This window comes from Artibeus jamaicensis, unplaced genomic scaffold, assembly GCF_021234435.1.
Source record: "Artibeus jamaicensis isolate MK-2021 breed Jamaican fruit bat unplaced genomic scaffold, CSHL_Jam_final scaffold_1019, whole genome shotgun sequence".
Taxonomy (NCBI): domain Eukaryota; kingdom Metazoa; phylum Chordata; class Mammalia; order Chiroptera; family Phyllostomidae; genus Artibeus; species Artibeus jamaicensis.
In genome coordinates, this window is record NW_026522025.1 from 13,886,380 (window position 1) to 13,910,923 (window position 24,544).

Genomic DNA, 24,544 nt, shown 5'->3' on the forward strand with positions numbered 1-24,544 from the left:
GTATATACATTCAACTTTAACCCAAATGAAATTCTAATCTCCAATTTAACACCAAAATGTGGTCATGATTCTTAGACTTTAAGACAGATATTAGTCAATGCCATGCCTGCCTTAGAAGGAGTAATAGGAGATGACATAATTAACCAAATATAAGATATTTTTCCTCCCAAAATTGTATCTCAGGGTGTGGAGTAAAATGGAAGAATCTCTCATATTATGGGGAACATCTTCAGCTGCATATGTCACTTTCTTTTTCAAACTAAAGGAACTGTCTCAATTTTAAAAGAAAGACAGACAGACAGACAGAGACAGAAAGAAATCAACCAAATGAAGAATATCATAATGGAAAAGTACAGCATGACATTTGCTTTTCTATTTTTAAAAATTAAGAAATTAAAAACTATATTTAATCCCTGTTGATATTTTTTAAAAAAATTATAATGAGCCTATTTTTATTTTAGTGACTGGGTTATATTTGACTAATGAGAAATTACTCAAAAACCAGAAAAATGATGGAGAGTAGGATATACGTTAAAATAATGAAAGCAAAGTATGGTACCTTTTGTGCAAAAACAGAAAAAGAATATATACTTGCAAGTGCTTCTGGACACAAGAAATTAATAAAGGAGGATTCTTAGGGGAAAGAAGCTGACAATGACAAGGATGGGAACAAGCCTTCTCAGTTTGTGTCTTATTCTGCTTTCTGAACCAAAGGAATATACTACCCAGGTCAAACAAAACAGCAACAGCAATAATAATAATAATAATACTGGAAAGTTAAAACTCCTTGCCACAGAAACCTTAATAAGAGGGAGATTTGCCACCACAAGATGAGAGTCACTGGGGCTGAGCAACAGGTTACACAGGGATCCTCTCCTACCTCCCTGGGAGAAAGGAGAAAGGAGAAAGAAAACCATTACAGACCACATATCATAAGCTATGTTTTCTGCGTATGTTATTTCATTCAATATTCTATAAATTAGTAAATGTCAAAGTATTTGGTAACATGCTCAAAGTCACAGGGCTGTGACTGGAACTCATGCTCTTATCCGCTGAAACTCTCAAAAGGAACTATTTACACCTCAGTAAAAATAAAAATCCTGTAAGTCAGCCATTCACCCATAACCACACTTCCTTCCACAGTGTTTCCTCTAATCCTCAGTTTTCTAGGTTTTGAGAATAAGTAGTTGTTAAGTAAAGCAAATATCCTACTACTATACCAACAAAGGATATTCTACAGTTTGCACTTACAGAGCACTAAAATAATTAATTATGGGTAATTTTATCAGACGGGTTTTTCCCCCTTCATTGAGGATTAACTATGGTAATGCATGCAAAATCTCTGAACAGTGAACTTCACAGGAACTGTAAATCAGGGAAGGAGGAAGGAAAGGAATACCAACTGACATTTTATTGGGCACGTATATACCAGTCACTGTTCTAAGTGTTTTCAATATAAGGACTCGGTTCTCACAACAGATAAGTAAACTGAGGCAGAGAAGTTAAATAATGTGACCACAGAAACTGTCTCCCGCAGAGCAGTTCCAGTTTGCAGCAACTGAAAATGAACCCGAGGACAGTTGAACTCTAGCGAATCAGTGAATAATTTATTTTATGCATTTTATTGTATACATTCTCTTATTCCAAAAGAATGAATCTTCAACGAACTGCCAAATGGATTGATGGGACAGGAAAAGATTTAAAAGCCCTGACTTCAGAGGTTTGGACTATTGTCCAGCAAGAGATGAAACTAAAGAAGGGAAGGAGTGGAGATGGAAAGGCAAGGAGACAGAAAAGCTATGTTTCCTACACAATTTCATATTAGTAAATGTTAAGGAGAAAAGTGGTCAAATATATTTGGAAAACAGTTGATTGAGTCATTCAATATTCAAAGAAACATTCAATAGTTTTTTTACTGTAAGACTTGCTGAGACTTTAGTATGTTAACACGTATTTTGGTTTTCCAAGAAAAAGAAACTAAGCAACGTGATGTAACTCCCAAACCTATAAGATGATGAAATTCTTTATTCGAAGAAGTCCTTGAGAACAAACATACTCAGGGCAACAATGGATTAAAAGGATGTTTAGGAGATATATATCAGTTAAACCTGGTGACTAACAGTCCATGTAAAATGAGTCAAAATAAGCCCTAGATCTGGTTCAGATAACCAGTGAAGGTGGTAAGAGAAGGAGGTTACAATAAGGAAAAGTCTTTAAGGGGAAATAAATGAACTTAGTCTTTGATCTGTTTGAGATATGGTTATCTAAAAAACTGCCCATTCACAAAATAATTGAAACCACAGTCTTGAGGAGATATACTTGTACTTTCATGCTCACAGGAGCAATGTTCACAATAACCAAAAGGTGAAAGCAATTCAGTGTCCACTGACAGATGAATGGGTAAACAAAATGTGGTAAATACAAATTCAATGGAATATTATTCAGTTTTCAAAAAGAAGGGAACTGTGACATATGCTACAGCACAGATGACCTTGAGGACACTGTGCTAAGTGAAAGAAGTGAGACACGAAGTGATAAATACTATTTGATTCCACTTATATGAAGTACCTACAGTAGTCGAATTCATAGGCAGGAACTAGAAAGTGAGCAGCAAGAGAAAAGCAGTTACCCATCTACAAGGGAGAGCCCACAAAACTGTTAGTTGAATTCTGAACAGAAACTTTCCAGACCAGAGGGACTGGCATAAAATATTCAAAGTGATGGGAAGCAAGAACCTACAACCAAGATTACTCTACCCAGCAAAAATTTCACTTAGAATTGAAGGACAGATAAACAGCTTCCCAGACAAGAAAAAGTTAAAGAGAGTTCATCACCACCAAGCCAGTACTGCAAGAAATGTTACAGTCTTTAAGAAAACATCAAAAATACAAATAAAATGGCAATGCATATCTGTCAACAATTACTTTAACTGCAAAGGAATTAAATGTGCTAATCAAAAGACATACAGTGGCTGAATAACAATACAAGACCCTTACATATGCTATCTATCTACAAGAGACTCACTTCAAATCAAAATAAATACACAGACTGAAAGTAAAGAGATGAAAAAAGGCATTTCATGAAAACAAATTTTTTAAAAATTGAAATAGCAATACTTATACCAGACAAAATAGACTTTAAAACAAAGGCTCTAACAAGACACAAAGAAGGACTCAGCAATTTCACTTCTGGATATATTTATCTGAAGAAATCCAAAACACTAAATCAAGACATATGCATGCATATGTTCTATGCAGCATTATTTACAACGGCCAAGATATGAAAGTACCTTAAGTGTCCATCAATAGATAAATGAATAATGAAGTAGTGTGTATATATATAACAGAATATGACTCAACCATAAAAAAGAATGAAATCTCACTATCAACAACATGAATGGACCTAGAGCAGTGGTCCCCAACCTTTTTGGCACCAGGGACCAGTTTCATGGAAGACAATTATTCCATGAACAGAGGGACAGGAGATGGTTTCGGGATGATTCAAGCACATGACATTCAAGCTTACCTCCTGCTGTGCAGCCCAGTTCCTAACAAGCCTGGGCCAGAACCAGTCGACTGCGGGATGATTGGGGATCCTTGAAGACAGTATCATGCTGAATGAAATAAGTCAGACAGAAGAAGACAGATGCCATATGATTTCCCTTACATGTGGAATTTAAAAAATAAAATAAACAAGCAGAACAGAAAGACTCGGATACAGAGAATTTTTTGACAGGTGCCAAATGGAAGAGGGATAGGTGAAACAAGGTGAGAGGAATAAGCAGTCAAATTGGTAATTACAGAATATGGTAGTTACAGAACAGTCATGGGGATGTGAAGTACAGCACAGGCAATACAGTCAATAATATCCTAATAACTATATATGGTGTCAAGTGGGCACTAGTTCTAGCAGGGTGATCACTTGTTAAGTTATACAAATATCTCATCACTGGGTTATAAATCTGAAACTACTATAATATTGTATGCCTGCTATAATTGACAAATAAAAAATTATTTAAGAAAAAAAAGAATAAAGAAGAGAAGCTTAAACTGGAACCTCTGCCCAAAGGAGGATGGCTTCTGAGAACACACACTACAAAGTTCTCCACTTCACCCTCCTGGAAGCCTTTTCCGTAAGCTCATCAGACACAATGTCCTTTCATATTCTTTTTTGTGTGTCGAAGATACTCTAAAATTCCTAAATGGAGGTATAATTTTATAGACCTAATAACCTGTATTCTCTAATACAATATTTAAATTTTTAATACAATTATTAACCATATTGAAAAAATAAACTAGAACATGATTGCCAGGAGCTGGAGAAGCAGAGAATACGGGGTGCTGGGGGTTGTTTAGTGGATACAGAATTTTACTTTTGCAAAATGAAAAGCTTTTGGGGGATAGGTTGCATAATAATATGAATATATTAACACTACTGAACTGTAACTTAAAAATCATGAGGATGGTAAATTTTATGTTGTATATTTTGTGGCAATTAAAAAAACTTTTAACTGCCAGTTTGAGATGCTATGGTAGACATCTTTGGTCTTCATGTGTCTGGAAACCCCTTATCCCATGCAGTCTGTTAGAACTACAGATCACAGTGTCCTGCCTGACCCCATCGTATGAATGACCCCAGGCAAGAGTTCTCCAGGGAGATCTGATAAATAGAAGCCAGAAGAGCATCATCTTGGGGCAGCCAGTTCCCTCCTTCAAACTATCTGGAGAAAACCTCACTGTGGCAAGAAATGGGACCAGTGAAACAGCCACGGAAACGAGCAGGACTCCTAATGAAGGGACCATGTTTGACATCAATGGAGCCCATGGGGTCTTCCCCATGCCTGTTAAGAAGCTCTACTTACATAAGCCAATAAATCCCACACTTTTTTCTTTGCCTTAAAGGTCACCAAAAAAGAACTATTATAGACGTCCAAACAATTCACTGGGCAAAAGGTCCCTGAATAAGAATCTTCTCTCCATAGCTCCAATGTTATCTACAGTATTACATACCTTCGCTAAAACAGTAGTATACAGTTCCATGATTTAGAGAGTATACTTTCATATTAACATAATATTTCTGGTTGGTAAATACATCATTATGTTAGGCCAGAGACACTACTACATTTCCGAAGAAAATTACAATTTTTAAAAAGTCATTATCAAGCACTGCCTGGGGAGCTCAGCTGGTTAGAGCATCATGACGATACGTCAAAGCTGGGGGATCAATCCCTGGTCAGGGCACATTCAAGGGGCAACCAATGAGCACATAAGTAAAGGCATGGAACAAGTTGATGTTTCTCTCTCTCTCTCTAAAATCAATATAATTAAAATATTTTAAAGTCATCAATCTGTATCTACACTCGATTATATAGGAGAAAATATAATGCATAAAAGGTTTACATGGAAATGCAGACTTAGAAATAAAAATGTTTCTAAAGTACCTGAAGTATAGCTTAGAAGACAGTGACAAAATATTACCCTAAAATGGAGGCTCTGGATGGAACATTCTAACACTGAAGTCAAACAACAGAATACACAGATAAGATCTTTTATCTGTGTCTTATTTGAAGGAAGAACTTCAGCCTTTCCCAGTTCTTCAACTCAGTGCTTAATTAACTACAGGTTCCCTTAGTCTAGTTTTCACTAATTACTTACAACGCTTAATTTTATTAAATACAAATCTAATTGAAAAATGTTTGTGACTGCCTAGATTTAACTACTCTTGCATGAACCAGGAGGCTTCCAGAAAGGAGCAAACAAAAGAGAGAAGTAATTAACATGCAGAGCATGGTGCTAGCTCTGCAGACTTTTCTGACTTATACTAAGAGGATATTTAAAAAGACATCATGCTAGGAATTAATGTCAAACCAGTTTCATATCTAGAAATCTGAAACACACCATAAAGCTGCAGAGAGGCCTGAAGCAAAACCTTAAATGTGAACTGCACTCCCCAGGGAGTGCAGATAGGAGCTTGTTGTCACAAGTCTTTGCAAAGATAAACTAGCCTTGTTGATTTCACTGAAGCAGACCTAACAAAATAACTTGGAACTATTATCATGTGAAATCTTTGGAATCACTAATCAGTAAAAAGTCGCCTTTGGAATTGCTTTTGCCCTTCTCTTTTTTCGTGAAAGACTAGCAATGTGTATTTTAATCATAAGGGGGGAAAAAGAAGACCTTATTTTACTTGAAAGGGTTTTCAAAATTCACTGCAACACATTTGGTAAACACAAAAAGATTAAACTTGTCTCTTCCACAGGATTATCTTCCAGCAATTTAAAGTGGCTTCCACCTCATACCTCCAGAGCAAATCTTAGAATCTGGCAGCCCAGAATGTTTGTGGTGCTCTGGAAAAAAGCTAACCATTAGAAACTCTGTTCAGGCATCCCACAGTCCCCAGGGCTGTGTATCTGCCAAGGAACCTACAAAACTTACTGTTCTAAAAAATCAACTGGGTGGCTTTATCATGTTTCCATTAAAGCAGAGTGTGTGCTTTTAAAATCAAGACATAGATAAGTACTCAAAATCTTACAATGTGAAAAAACTCTCAGACAATACCATTTACAGTTTCCTAAGGAAACAAATCAGAAAAGTCCATAAAACTGGAGGCACAAAGATGTTTATAACAGGATTATAATAGTAGGAAAAAACAAACAGTACATATGTTCCACATTAGGGGGTTAGGTAAATAAACTTTCATTCATCTATACTATGGAAAGTTATGTACCATAAAAAGTTATGTCACCTTAACCAAAAGTTATTACTTTCTGGGGGAAAACAATGAGAAGTCAGTTACTTGGTGAAAAAGCCAGATTACAAAACAGCATTATGTTCTATGATCTCCTTGAATTTTTTTTAACTTTATAGGTCTATACAGGCATAAAACAAAGTCTGAAATAATAACACTAAATATTAACAAAAATGTTTAACTGAATAACAGCTCTTTAAATTTTTATTTTAATTCTTGATTTTTCTAAAATGCAAATATATTACTTGCTTAATTTCTTTAAAATGCTTAATAGAAGTTTAAAAGAAACATCCAAGAGCTATAGCAAATTTCAAATGGGTGCCTTGGAAGAGCCAACATTAGGCTGACATATGACTTGCTGAAAGTAAATGCAGGACTGACTAACAGTGTTCCACATGGAGCTGTAACTACTTGCTGAATGGACTGGATAAGCAAATTACATAAAATTAATTTAAAAATAAGTCTTCAGAGAAGCAACTGCCTAGTGTCCATAGAAACTGTAGATCAGTGGACATCCCATAAAGTATCTTTCTTGTATAAAAGTGAAAGGTTGCAATCATTTTGAATTTGCAGCCTGTGGCTTTTTAATGACTTAGGGAAAAGGTCAAAAGAATACAGGAAAGAAAAATACTTTTCTCTCCTTAGAGGCTCAACTCAGGGTTAGCAGACTGTCTGCTTTGAGGCACCCTCTTTCGGCCATACACTTTGACTGAATTACTTCCTTGGGCTTCATTCACACTGTGACAATGTGCTGAGAGCAGGCTTGGCTGCAAGAACAAGAAAACACAAATAATTCTGACTCAGACACATGGCCAGGACCTGGACCTTAACCAGGCCTGAAGAGTAAGCTTCTGGGAGGCTCTGTGGAACCAGGTGAACAGCAGCAGACAGGCCAGCGAGCAGCAGAGTACAAGAGGGGGAGGCACTACATGCTGTGTTCATCCCCAGACCAGATGACATTAGTGCAGCCTTGGTGGGAGAGGACAGGGTTTGGGGGCTAGCTCACAAGCTCTTCACCTCTGCATCTCAGCTGCCTTAAGTCTCAAAAGAAAGTTATACAAGACAGCACCTTTTCACCTGTAATGAGCTCTCAAAATCTTATGCTTGTTGTTCTTAGTATAACTGTTGCCTCTATTAAGGTCTACTTAAGCTAGGGGTGTTTTGTAAAGTGGCTCTTCTCCTGGTAAAAGAAAGAACATAAAAAAACAATGCTAGTCAAACAAATAGGCTTTCCACAAGACAAAGCCAGAGTTAGCATCTTATAATTGGCATTCATATGTTCAATAACATTTTACTGACCACCTGCTCAACGAAAGACACAGGACTGAACTAGGACTAAAAGTCTAAGCAAGAGGCACTTGGCCCCTAACCTCTGGCACTCCAGTGTGGCAAGGACCCATGAGAGCAGCTTAATCTCTCCTCTCACATGAGACACAGCCCTTCATAATGTCCAAGGTAATGGATGAACCCTGCATAATCCTAATTTCTCTCATATAATCTCTAAAATCTCCTACCCACAAATACATCTTACTCGTCGCAGAGCCATTTGAACAAATGGGTATTTAGTTTGCTAAATTCTACATGCTACCTTCTATATCATTTGTTTACTCTTGTTATAAATCCAGCATGATGCTGTACTTAAAAAAAAACAAAATTAAAAAAACATTAAAGTGGTGACCCACAGAAGTCTTGGGCAAGTTGCATAACTGCTCTGATTCTTAGTTTTTTGCTGTTGCAAAATTGGAAAAGGAAGTGTCCCGGGGCAACTGTGATCTCTTCCCACTCTTAAAATTATTGTAAGATTTTATGATCATTGTGTACTACAAATCCTTAAACAGCACTTACTAGACAATGTCTATAAACTTGAAGCAAATATGCTGAGGTTCATGGCAAACCTGTCTCCGTGACTTGTTGAAACTAATACAGGGATCAGTTCTAACCTGAGAAAGACAAACAAGACTCCGAGCCAAGAAGGAACCCGTTTGACTGCTTTCCTCGCCTCCCAATAATCAGAGTAATATTATCGTAAGTGTCTGGCTCCCAAATACCTTTAAATGTCTCAATTCAGCCTAGCATAGCAGTATTGCATGGCAACATTCCTCTCTCAATGTTGCCTGACCCTCACTCCATTGATTTTTTTATTGAAATACATCAGGCCAACAGAAAAGTATAAAGAACCATTGATTTTTTTAAAGAGTACTAAATACATATCTTCACAGGGTTCCTATAACGTGCCAAACACAACGGTAGTGGTTCGAGATACAAAGGTCAGCCACAGATGAGGACAGATGGCTAAGCAAGTAAGTGTGACAACATGTATCCATTCCAGAATGTGCCTGACTCAGGTATGACACACGTGCCTTTAAAGTAAATCCATGCAGGTAACGCACTAAAACAAATACACTGGTAGTCTAGTTTATACACAGTTTTGCCTCTTCAAAACCTCATTTTCAGTTGGTTGTTGAAATGTGAAGCACATTTTCCCCTAACACATACTGCTGTAAGTTTGGTTATGTTTCCAAACCAACACACAGAAGACCGATTTAACACATACAGTCCCTGAAACACTATATATCTGCCCTGCTTAAAAGAGCAGAAAACATTCTGCAGCCACAGAGAACCTCATGGGTGAGTGATCTTGTCATCTCGAAAGCTGGAGCTTGAGGGGGAGCAGAATGCTGGTTATTAAGGGGTGCAGATGAAGTGGTGAGGGGGTGCCTGAAAGCTTTTAGGCAACTAATCTCAGGGATTTTGAGACCAAGGGCCAGGCAGGCCTGGTTTCGATCAAATCCAGGTTCCCCTGAATAAAAGCTGGGTGCCTTTAAACATGTTATTCAACCATTCATAGTCTCATTTTACTGATCTGAATGCCTGGCACAGAGATAGCATTCAATAAACAATAAAGTTTTTTTTTCATTGCTTGACACTATATGGCTTTCATCTTCCTTGGTATAAATAAATCCTAACACATAGTTGGGTTTATCAGACACTATTAAAAATATTCAGTTTCTATACTTTTAAAAAACAGATTTTTTAAAGTAGCTGGACAAAAACGTACAAGGAACATAATTGATGAGAATGCATTAGACATGAGAAAAAGATATTCTGAATTAAAATGAAGTAACCAGGAAGGAACTGAAGAGAGAGGGGAAAGACAGGTATATGATGTACACAGAAGTCTCCTGATGAGAGAAGATAGAAGGGGGATTCCAGGGAATTTCCAGGTGACACAAGGGCTGCCTACACAAGGAGGAAGGGAAGACCGAGGGATAAGAAGTAATAAGACTGATAAACCCTTGAAGGGTGTTGGCACACACAAACACACTCATTTAATCCTTACAACCCTATAAGGCAGGTGCTATTATTTTCTTCATTTTACAAATGAGGAAACTGAGGCACAAAGATGTTGGATAACTTGCCTAGGATCACTGAGCTAGGAAACGAAAGTAGGATAAACCACAGACTCTGGTTCCCGGTTTGGGGCTCTGAACCACTATTTTATACTGAGGCTTTTGGAGTAGTGGGAACCCAGCCATTTGTACAAGGGTGTTTCCTTCATCAGAGAAGTTCATTAGTTAAGTAACATGTATCTATAGAGTTCCCACTCTTAAGCATGTAAACATTACATAATTATTTACAGAATCTCTGGCACTGTTCAATAGTCGGGAGGTAGGTGTGGAGAACCAATATTTATTCAATGCTGTTGAGTCCCAGGCATTGTCTGAAGCTATTCCATGTGTTCTACCTTCACAAACCAACTTTATGATTGGTACTAAAAATCCATTTTATAGTTCAGAAAAACTGAGGATCAATCACGAGCCCAAAGTCACACAGCTAGTAAGTGGCGAAGGACAGCCTCAGACCTACCTCTTCCTGGTTCCAAGTCCAAGCAGTTCGCCTTTTGTAACACATCTGGCACACTCATGCCCAAAGAGGTAAACATGGGACATGTTATATAATAATCAGTAGCATAAAGTAACAGTAATTCAAGTCTGATTTACTATGTATGTCAAAGATATTTCACACAAAAACACTAAACTCTCTTTAGGAAAGCTAAATGAACCCAATTGCCCATTTCACCACCCACCCCATCAAAACTGCCTCCCTCCCTAAACCCTTTCAGATCCTCTTTATCACCTAGCTTCTAACAATACCAAATACAATACGGGCTCTCCGAGAACCTAAAACTGCTTTAGGAGCATTAGGTTGGAAAACAGGATAGGAAGAAACCCCATAGTTTCTCATTTTAAATGCCAATATTAGCAAAACAAAACAAAAAAAAGACAAGTGATAAGACAGTAGTTTTTTTAAGAATAGAAGGGTTTTTCAATTATACCTTAGTAAAGTTGGAAGGGATAAAAGAGTAAAAGGAGTTTTTGTTTTTGTTTTAATGCCAGAGACCTTGAGATTTGAATTCCATCTCTTCCATTTATTAGCTTTGTTTGCTTATCTAGAAAAGGATTCCATTAAGATGCATCTCTCTGGCTATTAAAAGAACAAATTAAGAATGAAATGTACAGCACGTGTAAGCTGACCCAGTAAAAGCTTACTGATTTTGACTCTTGTCCTCTGTCTCACTCTCCTTTCCATTTGGGAAGGTGTACTACACACCACACAAACCTGGGAGACGTGCCCCACCCCACACACATGTTAACCAAAAGACTGTAAGACATTTACAAAGCACTTTTCTCATTTCCCACCAGACCCACATCGTAATTGTCACATTGCCCCACAGCTTTTTCCCTGTTTCTTCCAAGATATTTATCTTTTACATATCATCTTTTGTCATCTTTAAGTTGGGTAAACCAAGGGTCTAGCATTTATTTATTCACATTTTTGTCACCCCCAAACAGTTGAAGCTACCTATGTAAATATAGAAGACACACACAGGAGAACCACTCATCATAACAAGCAATCTGGCAAGAGACTGAGGCAGGGAGATTAGTTTAAGAAAAACAGGTAGCAACCTAAAACATGCCAGTTAAGTTGGCCCTGAGCTTTCCAACAAGGAAACATTATGAATTACAGAGCACTCTTTTTTTTCTTATAAAATGTAATATAAATTCCTGAAGAAAAGCAGCAATAAGTTTGCCTGAATTTATTTATCTAAGCCATTGACAGGACCAAAAATACCACCAAAGTCTTCCAAAATACTTGGTGATCTTTCACAAAACTCCTGAAGAAAAGCAGCAATAAGTTTGCCTGAATTTATTTATCTAAGCCATTGACAGGACTTAAAATACCACCAAAGTCTTCCAAAATACTTGGTGATCTTTCACAAAACTGTACTACTTTATGTAAGAATCAAGGATTTAATTTGACCAAACTCCCTTCAGTAAAATGTTCCCACTTCAAACTTTACAAATGGTGCAGAGCTACACGGGATTTAGCATTTATTAAATAAACACCCATGTGCCCAATGTGAAAGGGGAGGGGATATTAAAATGAACAAGACGAAGCACTGTTTTTGAGGGCCTTGGGACCGCAGAGTGGAGGTAAGTCTACAAAAGCACTGAAGCACAGGCAGAACACATTGCCCCAGGAAAGAGGACCACACACCACCCACATACTACAGTTTGCAAACCTCTTCTGGGGGTAGAGGGAGGAGTCGGGGACATTTAAAGGGGCCTTGAAAGTTACAGAATTTGGACAGGCAGAGAGCATGAAGCAAAAGTAAATGCATTTAAAAATAAAGGAGAATATAGAAAATTATGAGAAATGTTTGAGGGTGAAATGCAAAACAGTAAATATGCAACCTATTCTGGCAGTGTAGGAGGAAAGAAAAGGAAGAATAAGCTGAAAAGTTGACATCTTATCACAAGCAACCTTGAATACCACATAAGGTGGAGCTTAGACTGTTTTCTAGGCAGTAAGGGCTTCCGAAGTCTGGTGGTCAGGAAATTCTATGGGCTGAGTCAGGCTACAGACTGTTCAATGTCTCTGTGGATGGCCAACTGAAGAGAACAGGCTGGAAGCAGGGAGACTAGAATGTAGGTTATCGTACTCACCCAGGCAAAAGAAAGCCATGTCAGAGGCAGGCGATGGCGAGAAGGCAAAGGTGTGATGCAGTGGGAGGGAGAACTGAGATGGCTGAGCCAGCTGCTGGGTGTGGGGTGGGGAACAAGGAAAGGGAGAGATCGAGACAGTCTAAGGCACCAGTCAGCAAACCTGGGCCAAGCGCCAAATCTGGCCTGCCATCTGTTTTATACAGCCAAGAAGTCCTACAAATTTTTACCTTTTTAAACAACTGGAAAAAAATATTTTGTGACAGCTGGAAATTAAGACTTCACCGTCAATACAAAGTTTTACTGGAACACAGCCACATTCATTGGTTTACATACTGTCTATGTTTGCTTTCGTTCTACAAAGGCAGAATTGCATAAAGGGAACAGGGCAGCATGACCCTCCAAGCAGAAAATATTTAGTTTTTCCCTTTACAGAAAGAGTTTTCTCACCACTGGTTTAAGGTTTTTGGAGGGTTTTTATTTTATTTTTATTTTAGAGAGAAAGGGAGCAAGGAATGGGAAGAGGGGAAGGAGGGGGGAAGAGAGAGAGAAACATTAATTTGTTGTGCCACTTAATGATGCACTCATTAGTTGCTTCTTATATGTACCCCCTCATCTTACTATTCCCCACCTCTGCTTTATAGCAAACTAAGACATTTCTCCTGGTACACAGTATAACTGTACAATAAAAATAGCTGTATAACTGTTCAATTATTGCGTTTTCCACTAGCAAAGAAGCTTCCTGAGGGTAGGAGTAACCATAAAAACCTGAGAACATTTTTCTAACAGTTTGTGTATCACGAGTGACCTAATTCCTAAATCTACATCAAGTGGGCTCACAACTGATGCTCAGGCCCAGCCAGGCTTGCTCTGACTGCTCCCTCCTACTTCTAACCCATCTGAGTGAACGGTAATTCTCAAAGACTAAAAAAGACGGGTTTCTTTGGAAATATCACCATACATCAAACGATGTTCCCAATTTGATAGCTGATATACACTGATTAGCAGACCTACCTTAAATTTTACAAAATGGCTTTAACTGAAAAAAATTGGTCAGATTTTAAATTTAGGCATTATGCATCTTACTTTTTTAAGTCTGTGTTTTGTAAGTCAGCCTTAAAATGGGTCTGCAGGTATACTTGGCAAAAAATCCAGTGTACCTCTTTATAATATGAATCACATCTGTCTGCTTGCCTGTATGTTTAATAAGAACAAGATTTTTCACTGCAAAAAATATACATTTGGCAAACTGTCTTATGAGATTTTTTCTCTTGTCTTTTCTCTTTCTATCACATACATAAGTTATTTTAAATTCTACTATTGAAAAAATTACTATAAATTACAGCCTTGCTATAGTCTAAGTAAATTAACTGTGCAAGTACATTTGCAGATATAATTGTGCTTAACGGAGTAAACTCCTGTCAGTTCTAATACCCTTAAGCCCTTTGAAGTACCATTAAAAACAAGAGCTGCATTAACTACAAATTGTTCCTACCTATTTCTACTTCATATGTGCAAACTGGTCTGAGTTGCCTAACCTAACTAAAAATATTAAGCCTAAGTTTTTTAAAAAATACCTACAGGTCAGCCTGTTCACCACGGGAGGATATGTTTATTGATTTTGGAGAGGGAGAGAGAAGGGGGTGAGAGAAGAGGGAGAGAGTAAAGTGGGGGGAGGGGGAAGAGACAGACAGAGGCCTGGCAGAGTATGTGCCCTGACTGGGGATCAAACTCACAACTTTTTCTTGTAGAGACAACACTCAAACCAGCCAAGTCACCTGGACAATGTGAGAGCCTACTTCCTCTACAACTTTTTACTTTGGGTACATCATGCTTTAGAAAAGCACTATGTATATATGGAAATAGAAACTGATAAATCAACATTTAGGGGGAAATGAATATTTACTTAAGAGTTCCTTTAAACTCTCATAATTCCTTTAGCAGCAAATGTGCCTCCTTCCCTGGCACATTATTTAATTTATATAATTTTTAATTTCCACACAACTTTGAAGACACCATTTTACAAACTGGTATGTCTGTGTCGCCCTGACAACAGCCCGCCACTTGCCAACAATCAGTGAGAGCAACACAGTCAAGTCTAATACATTCCTACCAAATTATATACTTCAGATGGCATTTGAAGTTAAACTAAAGGCATCTTTGTTTCTCATCCTTCCTTAAACATAGAGTAAAACCTAATTTATCTATGACTTTTGGTGCTGTCTACACAATAACTCTTCCAAACTTGAGAAACTATCTTCATTAAGTACCTAGACATTTTTATTTATCCATTTCTAACAGAGGTCTATAATAAAGCAGAGAGTTATCAACTACTCTGTTTTGCGTTTAGTAGGATGTATTCCTCTACAATCTTAAAAAAAGCATTCTTAATATAAATTGAGTTGTCTTTTTTTAAGGTTTTTATTTGTTTATTTTTAGAGAGAAGGGAAGGGAGAGAAACATGGATCAGCACACCCCGGACACCCCGGACAGGGGACCAGGCCCCCAACCCAGGCATGTGCCCCTGCCCCCATTTTGTTTTTTATTTTGACACACAGAATATTTACCTATACAAAGAGGGGGGAAGCTAACAAACTTTTAGCTCATACTATGTGCCTAGCACCATTCAAAAATCTTTAGGTATAGTCATTCAATCCTCAAAACAATCTTAGAGGTAGGTACCATCTCCATCTTCATTCTAAGAAAACGAGTATAACTTGCCCACATTCTCACAGCTGGGATCAAACCAAGCCGTTTGGTTCGAGTCTTCAAAAATGCAGAGTATGAAAAACAGGATAAAAATACAATAAATCAGTCTCTCTTCTATCTAGAGGTGTAGGATGACCCGATTGAGTCTCCCCCAGCTGGGCTCAAGTTACTATTGCCTTCTTTGCAAGCCACTGCTCCTCTCTTTAGGTTTCTCAGAGGCGGCCTTCTCTCTTTAACTCTTCTTTCTCTGAAGAGCTAAAACACCTTTTGTGGAGCAAAGAGTCCTCACTGGTTTTCAGTCTGAAGAAAACCTATTCTTTGAGCTAGTCCAACTGCAATCCTGACAGCCCACCACTCCACCCGCCACTTGCTCCAAACAGGGTTTAGCCCTCCTTCAGGGGTCCCTGTGCTCATAATTCCACCCACACTGTTATGGCTACATACAGCAGGATTATTTCCATGTAAACAGTCTTACACATCTGCCAGGAACTTAGTAGGTAACCAAGATGTTTATATATATGAAGAATGAGTTAATTTGTAAAAAAAAAAAAAAAAGGGTGAGGGAGGAGCTACTTGTTAGTCCTCGGCTTCCTCAGGCAAGGAGTGCCATAAAGGTTTCTAGAAAATATTCTATAAACATACTGTAAATTTTACTCTTGAATGTGTATAATCTGCAACTAATAAACTCTGAATAAGTCTACGGCCATACCACCCTGAACGCGCCAGATCTCGTCTGATCTTGGAAGCTAAGCAGGGTCAGGCCTGGTTAGTACTTGGATGGGGAACTGAATGATGAGGCCCAAAGGTCTTCCACTAGGACTGTAACCTCTATGAGAGCAAGGATTTTTGCCTTTTGGTCTCTGTTCACCCCGAGACTCACAGCAGAAGCTCAACATATATTTATTGAATGAATAGATGAACAAAGTGCTGTGTGATATTACTGTTAAGTAAATTCAGTTACTACAGATTAAAAATATCTCAACAGAGACCAGCTCTGTCTTCTGGCTGGAGTAGACTCAAAGAAATTTTCATTTTACTTTCTAAAGCAGGGCTAGCCTCGGGACCGGGCAATTTATTCACAGAGCACCAAGGAAAAATTTGTGCCCACTGCCAGCTGCTAAGAATCACAGATTATAAAACCTTAGAAGTAAATATGTCACAGAAATGAACTTAATATTTTATGCCTTCTTGTTGCCTAAAAAAGCTGGTGCACTTCACAGGGAAGAATACTCATAGGAAGTAGTTTCCTGAGCCTGAAACCCAGTTATTTCAACATGGCAGCTGTTTAAAACCCCACATTACCAGAGGGTTTTCAAGACAGGAAGCAACAGTGGCACACCTAGCTGAGCGCAGGGGAGCACAAGCAGCGGAGAGGAAACAACATGAACGAGGACAGGGTTTGGAGGTTAGCTGGCAAAGAATAAAAACAATGAGCCAACTCCTCTCATGTCTCTTATAACTGAATTTACCTGTACATGGCAATCATTAAAAAAGAGAAAATGAAGGACATAGAAACAAAGAGCTGTTGGTGACCTTCAACTACTCCCCTTTTCCTATTATTAACTTACTTCTCATCTTATTGACACAAAGAAATGGGTAAGAATTTGTGCTTAAATGGGAAAGGACGTCGATCGTGATGCCTTTTCTCATCTTTCTCCTTTCCTATATTTTCTAATTTTTCTACAGTGAGTTTTCCCTCTTGTTATGAGAAAATAGTCTTAAGTTTAAAGAATCGAGCTTTCTTTAAAAAATTTATGTTCTAATAAGAAAACTACGTTAAAAAATCCTTTACCCAGATTAACAAAGAATTCAACAATATCAAACCATCTAATCTCCTCACTCAACAATATTGCCTTAACCTCTTTCTTCCTTAACCACCAGTACATCTAACAACTCATTTATATATTTTTTTAAAGCATGTCTTCCTAATAGTTACAGTTTGTGTTGCACTCACAGTTTCCACGCATTATTTACCTGATTTTCCCCAACACCTCTGTGAGATGGCCATAGCAGATATTTTTAGTTCCATTTTACAGATAAGTAAAATAGCCTGCAGTGAAACAATGTGCTGTGACAGAAGCCAGGGACTTCTTGTTCCCCACCTGGCATTCCAAAACAGGATTTCTCCACCACAGCACTACCGACATTTTGAGCCACATACTCCTTTTTGCAGGGGACTGCTCCATACATGCCTGGATGTTTAGCAGTATCTTCTCCTCTACCCACTTTATATAAACATTGCCTCCCCCACCTCACCCCCAAATATAACAACAAAAAATGTCTCTAGAAACTACAAAGATCTCCTTGGACACAAAAATTATACCTAGTGAAGAAACACTGGTCTAAAACTATCTGAAATGTTCCTTCGGGCATCTCTCTGACAAGGCTCCATACACAACTGAGCCACAATAAATCAAATAGCATCAGCTGCCGCTTGCTCAGCAGCATTGGTTAATCAACCAATTCCCCATCCACTTAAAATAAGTTTTTAAGTGTAGAAAGGAACATATTAAGGATATACATAATAAAGATATGCAGAATGAATGTGTGTGTTTAAGGGAAAAAACACTTCTCAGAGGAATTATAAAACAAGTCTTGATCTTTGCTAATCTTATTAACACAATTATACTCTTCTGTTCCCTATATAAAAGCGAACATACACCTACACATATTCTCAATACTTGCTTCAGCTGGTTTCTACCCAAACGTGTTACTTAAAGCTATTCAAGAGAAACTGAGTGATAACTTTAGAACATTACTAGAATTTATAGTATGAACCACTAGTGTTTGTGAACACAGACTCTAAACTGGCCAACCTTACAATCTTATTCAGACATGCAGTTTAAGTTTCTTCATGCCATTTAATCTGAGCCTCTATTCCTGCAAGAGCACTCCACCCTCAACTCATTTTCACCAGCTTTTTAGCACATGCCTGAATCCAAAAAATTTTGCAACCTAATTCCCCTTAACACCTGAAATCTGTAAAAGGTAGCCTCTAAAGGATCAGAGAGATCATTACAAGTATAGCATTAGGTAAACTGGTATTAATAGTGCCCAAATTAGGACTATAAATTGAAATGTAGTTATATTTTGGGAAATGTCTAAATTTTATCTATCTATATATAATAATATATTCGCCCTCCATCATCATTTCCCAATGGTAATAAGTAGTATATTGTGGACTGCGGGAATTATTTAAACTGGCTCTATTTAATGTAGAATGTCACACTGCAATTCTAGTATTAAAAAATATATTTTGCAGCTGTTTACTGAAACTAAGAGAGTGAAATTAGTTAATATATACAGAATTAAGAAGAGGTTATGAGTATTCCTATTCACAGTGTTCACAAATTCTCAGGTGTGATGTATTTACGTCTTTAAAGGTGATCTAGAGCTATACGTAGCAGACATTTTCTCAATATTACAAAGCATGCTGTACCCAAAGTGTCTAGTCTCCATTAACCTTCACCACAAAGTACAAAAGAACACATTGATCCTTCAGTGTAAAACAAGTGAGGGCTTGGAAAGCATCAGTGTTACCAGAGGCAAAAGCGAGAAGCAACACAAAATGGGGTTTTGGAAATAAAGAACAAAGGTTCAATCAATATAAAATGCTCGTTTTAAAATGTTTTTCCCATTGTGTGTATGCCCATAACCCGAATCCTTTTCTTAAAACTTAGCCAACAATTAGACTCCATGGTCCCATCTAATTGTGTTTCTGCACTGTATTTACCACATAAGTTTCCAAGGTGGTTAATGCTTTCCTTCCCCAAAAGGAGTAATGACAATTTTATACAGCTGGAAATGCCTGCCGCTAACAGAAATACCCCGACTCTAAAAAGAAAATGTAACATGTATCCAACCAGGAGCAGAAGACAACTCACAGACGTGTATTTAAGAGAAGTAGAAGTGACAGGGAGGCCCGGGTCCTCTTGCCCAGGGACACACTAGAATTCGGTGAGAATATACACACAATAAAAAAAGTGCACAAACACCTGGCGATAATCACACCTTTTATCTAGTGTTCCCAGAGGGATTCCTTGGTACACCACCACCCCCCCCCCCCAAGGAACCCAGCGCCCTGGAACCTTAAAGAGTGATTTGGGAGGGGCGTTTACTGCCCCTGCGACGTTTCTGATGCTCGAGGATCGCACGGCTGGGGTCTGCGGGTTTAGGCAGGAGGCCAGAGACCAGCCCCGGTTTCCATCAGTCCTTGCACAGCAGGACTCTCAATTCCGCAGGTGGCCCTCTCCCTCCCTCTCTGTTCCTCTTCCCTGGCCTCTAGCTACGGCTGCGTCGTCCGCCCGTCTCGCTGGCTGCCTGGGGCCTGGGTCCCAACAGAACCTAAAAGGGGAGGAGGCGTTTCCCGAGTCCACAGACACCTCCTACTCGCCACAAACACGACCCCAGACCCCAGAAACTTTCCTTCGCTGACAGGGCAAAGGAGGAAAACCGCTAAGACCCTGAGCCTCCGTCCTGACGCCAGAAAACACCTCCCGACCCCCGGCGATTCTGCCCGAGAGCGGGCGGTCACATTCTCTGTGCAACAACGAGGGACCGACGAGGGACGTCAGACCTCAAGCCCGCGCCTGTATCTCGGGGTGGTATAAACAGGATGTCAGAGCGTTCCAGGCTTGTTTATGAAAACTTGGTGTGCCTTCTGGGGGAGGGGGCATCGAGCCTGAACCTCTGCCCTCCCCGCCGCGGGCCCCCGCCCCGCGACCTCTCCGCGGCCAGCACGCCCCGGCTGGAAATCCCCCGCGCGCGCCCGCACGCCCCCACCCGGCCCGCGCCCTCCCGTCCAGCGCCGCGCTCGCGGGGAGGCCCGGAGTCCTCGACGCGCACTGACCGACCGCGGCGGCTGCGTCTCCACACAGCGCCAGGCTCCGCTCCCCTCGCCCGGTCGCCGGCGGCCGGCTGCTGACGGCTGCTTCTCAGCCCCCTCGGTGACACTCACCACTTCCGTGTGCGCTCCGGCCGGGGGTCTCCGGGTCGCTGCGCGAGTCCGGGTCGGACGGCCCGCTGCTTCAGCGGCCAGCCCCGCAAGGCCCCGGCGTGCGTGCGCCCGGAGCGGACGGAGGGGCGCCGGGTGGGCGACCAGGATTGGGGCGCAGGGCCGCGCTCTCTGCGGCTTCTCGGTACTCCGCGGCCGCCGCGGCCTGCGCTCCGCGACGCACCCGCCTCCCACCCCAGGCCTGCTCCTCCTCCTCGTGACGTGCTGAGCGGCAGCCCCGGAAAGGCGGGGGCGGGGACCGCGGTTGAGGCAGCGGCACCACAAAAGCGCCGGACCCAGAACACCCAGCCTTCCCACCCCGCCCCCATCCGGCTTGGCTCACCCTCAAGTCCCCGACTCGCCGCTTTTTACCCGGTGTGTCTTCTAGAAACACCAGTCTAAAGGAGGAGAGGTCAGCCAGCGCGCAAAGTCATATTGTCAGGATTTGACCATAGGGTGACTCCTCCCAAGTTTGGAGTGGCCTCCACTTCTTTGTGCGCCGTGATGCAGTTATCACAGTTCTCTGCCCTGTGTCCCGACCCCTAATAAGAAGTGAGCTGTGTCATACTTAACTAATGGGAACTTAAGAATAAATCTTCCATTGTTGACAGGTTACCTTAGATCCAACCTATTCCGTATTTAAAGAACTCTAGTAAATTTTTAAAAACTTACTTGTAATAGTTATAAGAACTAACGCTTGTTGATAATGAGTCCAGCACTTTTCATATTTTTACTAAGAATCCCTCACGGTAGGGATTATCCTCATTTGATCCACGAGGGAAAAATAAAGACTTAACTATCTTAAGGTCACAGTAAGACCAAGATTCATTCTCTGTAGGCATTGTACAGCCAAATCCAGACAATTTTACTTCCTAAATATCTCTCCAAACCATTTGCTTCTCCAAGTGTTTCAGCGACATGATCAGATCAGAGCTGCCACCATCCCACACCTGAGGGACCACAAACGCCTCTTAAATTGTTCCTCTGTACTCACTCCAGTCTCCAACTAATTCGCCAGGGTGAGTTTTTAAAAATTCAGATCTATTCCTCACTGCTGAGCTTAAAACAGTCCAGTGCCTTCCCCCCGAAAATCCGCAGCCGTGCATGGTTGGCTTCTGCAGCTAAGGTTACAGTTGAGGCTGCCCCACCTGCCCTGACTCCACTCACCCTGGACTTGGAGGATTACTGCAATTTATACTGAGCAAAAAGGGCTGAGTGTGTTACTGGTAAGTGAAAAGAGGATTCTAACCTAGAGTCTTGGATTTTAGTTCTGGCTCCCGCCGATAACGTCCTGTGTTACCCTAAACAATTTGCAGCATATGGTAAAGATTGTGGGGCAGAACAAAGGCCACGACAACATGATTTCTGGAAGGAGATAGAAGAGCTAAGAGAAGACAGGAGAATTGAGCAGAGAGAGCCATGGCTCAGCTGCCTGCAATGTAAGTGTTTTGTGCAGGTATTGCCTCATCTGTCACTCAGGGCTATTTGCATCATTTTCTTCACCTGTTCAATTGGAACAATACCTTTCTTACAGGGATGATCCCTGTAAGATTAACTCAGATAATGCACACCTGGGATATGTGGTGAGTTTGGTCAATCATTGTGATTTTTTTATTGAGGTGGGCCTTAAAGAACAGGTGGGAATGACACAAATAGAGACAGAAACATCAATCACATTTCAGGTAAGATGAAGAGTGAAGTAAATGCAAAACTCAGGAAGGCAGCAATAACTCCACTGTGCTCAAGAATGAATCTTGAGTGCTCTGCAGGGCTCACGAAAAGGGAGTAAGGAGAGAGGGCCTTGGTGGAGTTTAGATCCATTACCCTCTACCAGGAATTGCACTAGATGCTGAGGGTTCTGAGAAAAAAACGACCCAGTTCCTGTCCTCTTGATACTACAGTAGAGGGGAGGGGGAGGGGTGGAACAGATAAGCAACAATTAAGTGTGATTCATGCTCTTCTAAAAGTGATCACAGCTTTGACCCGACCAGGGACGTGCTGGACCCCACGTTAGCAGTCTGCAGCTGCTAACTTCTCTGGCCTCAGCCTCCACGCAACAGATCCTCAATGTCTCCAAGCTGAACGCCAAGGAGATCCAGAAGTTTCCCCTGCCTCTGTAACTCAGAGACTCTCACCATCTCCCCTGCCCGCAGAGTTACGAACACCTATTTAATGTGAACAATAAACCTGTGGGCGGCTCCTTCTACCTGCAATCAAAGGTGGTCCAATTGAAGGAGCACCTTGAGGAGGAACTCTGAATCCAGGCACAGGAGGACAGAGGAAAAGAGCAGAGGCCCCAGCCGTGATTATTTGGCTCCTCCCACTCTCCCCACCACCTCTAATTTATAGTTTGGTAATAAATGTTTTTCCCATGTTAAAATGAATAAATAAAAGTGATCACAGAGGAGGACCACCCAACCCAGCCCGAGGAAATCAAGAAGCTACAAGCATTAGTCAAGTCACAGGAGCCAGGAAGTGGCATGTTCAGGCAATAAGAAGTATGTGTACTGTGTTGGTGGGGGAAAGATGAGCCTTATGCAAAAGCTTTTGCCTAAAAGAAATAATGTGTTTTTGAGGTATTTAAGCAGGTTTTTATTTTAGAAGAATCAGTCGAGGTCAGGGTTTCTCAACCTCAGCACAATTGACATTTTGGGTGGGAAAATTCTTTTTTGTGGGGCTGTCCTGTGCATTGTAGGATGTTTAGCAGCATAGCATCTTGGTCCTCTGACTACTGTTGCCAGTAGCAATCCCTCTCACTCCTCCTCACCTTCCACAAACTTCCACTCCGCTCCTGGCCTAGTTACAACAACCAAAAAGTCTTCAGACATTGCCAAATGTCTCCTGAGGGACAACAATTCACCCCACTGAGAAACACTGATTTAGGGAATATGTGGAAAATGGATTGGCGTGTAGGAGATTCATCGCCTAGCACTGAAGAGCCGCAGGCTGTAAGTGATGAGGATATTTCTAAAGTAGTGGACTAGGGAGGAAGGGATGCCAGGAAGATGTCGAAAGCCTGAGGAGACAGAATAACAGTGCGTGGTGACTGACGAAATGTGGGTGCTGCAGCAGAGGAAGGAATCTCATGTCACTCGCAAATTGTGTGAATTAGTTGACACATTGACAAAGGACACCACCAAATAAGGAATTCAATTTAATATTTAAGAATAGAAGAAAGATTTAAAGTCACTCTATAGGGAATATATAGGAAAGAGAAAGAGAACAGTGTAAAAAGAATTTCCTTCCAACATGTTAATATGTGGTGTAAAACCTGCTACATATATCCATCTGAACTGAAGTAAATAAAACGTAATGAAGCTTCTTAGTGAGAAATTCTCTTTTAAAAATTTCAGTCCAACCAACATTCATACACACATGGGCTTCAGACATAAATCTTCATCAAAAGAATATTTGCTCACCAGTCTATTTCTCTGCAAAAGCTAGCTGAGATTACAGTGGAGAAAAATAAATTCAAACAATGAGGTTTGCCTTGAACAAAACAACTAATATACCATGGAAAGACCATGAAATTCAATCAAGAGCTGGAAATAAGAGAGAGAAAGTCACCTGGAATCTTACAAGCCTAATATAAACATGCTTACTGTGTTATATATTTTCTTTCACTTATATTTTTATTAGATGCATTTTAATATAAGTATTATCATGGTGTATATGTTATTTTGTAAATTGTTCCTTATACTTATTTTAATTTATAAGCATTTTCCCATGTTGCTACAGAAGTCATCATAATTAATGGATTTCTTCATGCAAATAACTTAATAATTAAATATGTAATATTTAGATAATTGGCTGAGGAGAAGTTCACAGAAATAGAATTACTGAGTCAAATGGCCTGCATATTGTTAGATTCTTGATTCATATTGTCAGGTCACCAGAGGACCTTGGTCATGGGCCCCCCTATGTTTTCTAGATTTTATGTAGTACCTTTGTTGGCTACAGCTTTGCCCCTTACCATACCATAATCTATTAACCCTTTCCACAATTCCTGCAGACCAAGCCCCTTTGGCTGCCCCTCTGACTGTATAGGTTATTATGGTACTAGTGGCCTCTTGGCTTTTAGTGGTTAAGC

General features: G+C 40.2%; 1 protein-coding gene across 1 annotated transcript in view; it reads right to left on the bottom strand.

Moving 5' to 3' along the window:
• JAK1 (Janus kinase 1) overlaps positions 1-20,669 on the bottom strand; it is a 121,777-nt gene extending 101,108 nt beyond the window's left edge. The window contains exon 1 of the mRNA XM_037136240.2: positions 20,419-20,669. The gene's annotated coding sequence lies outside the window, so the exon portion shown is untranslated. The remainder of the gene's footprint in view (positions 1-20,418) is intronic.
• Between the last annotated feature and the right edge of the window lie 3,875 nt (positions 20,670-24,544).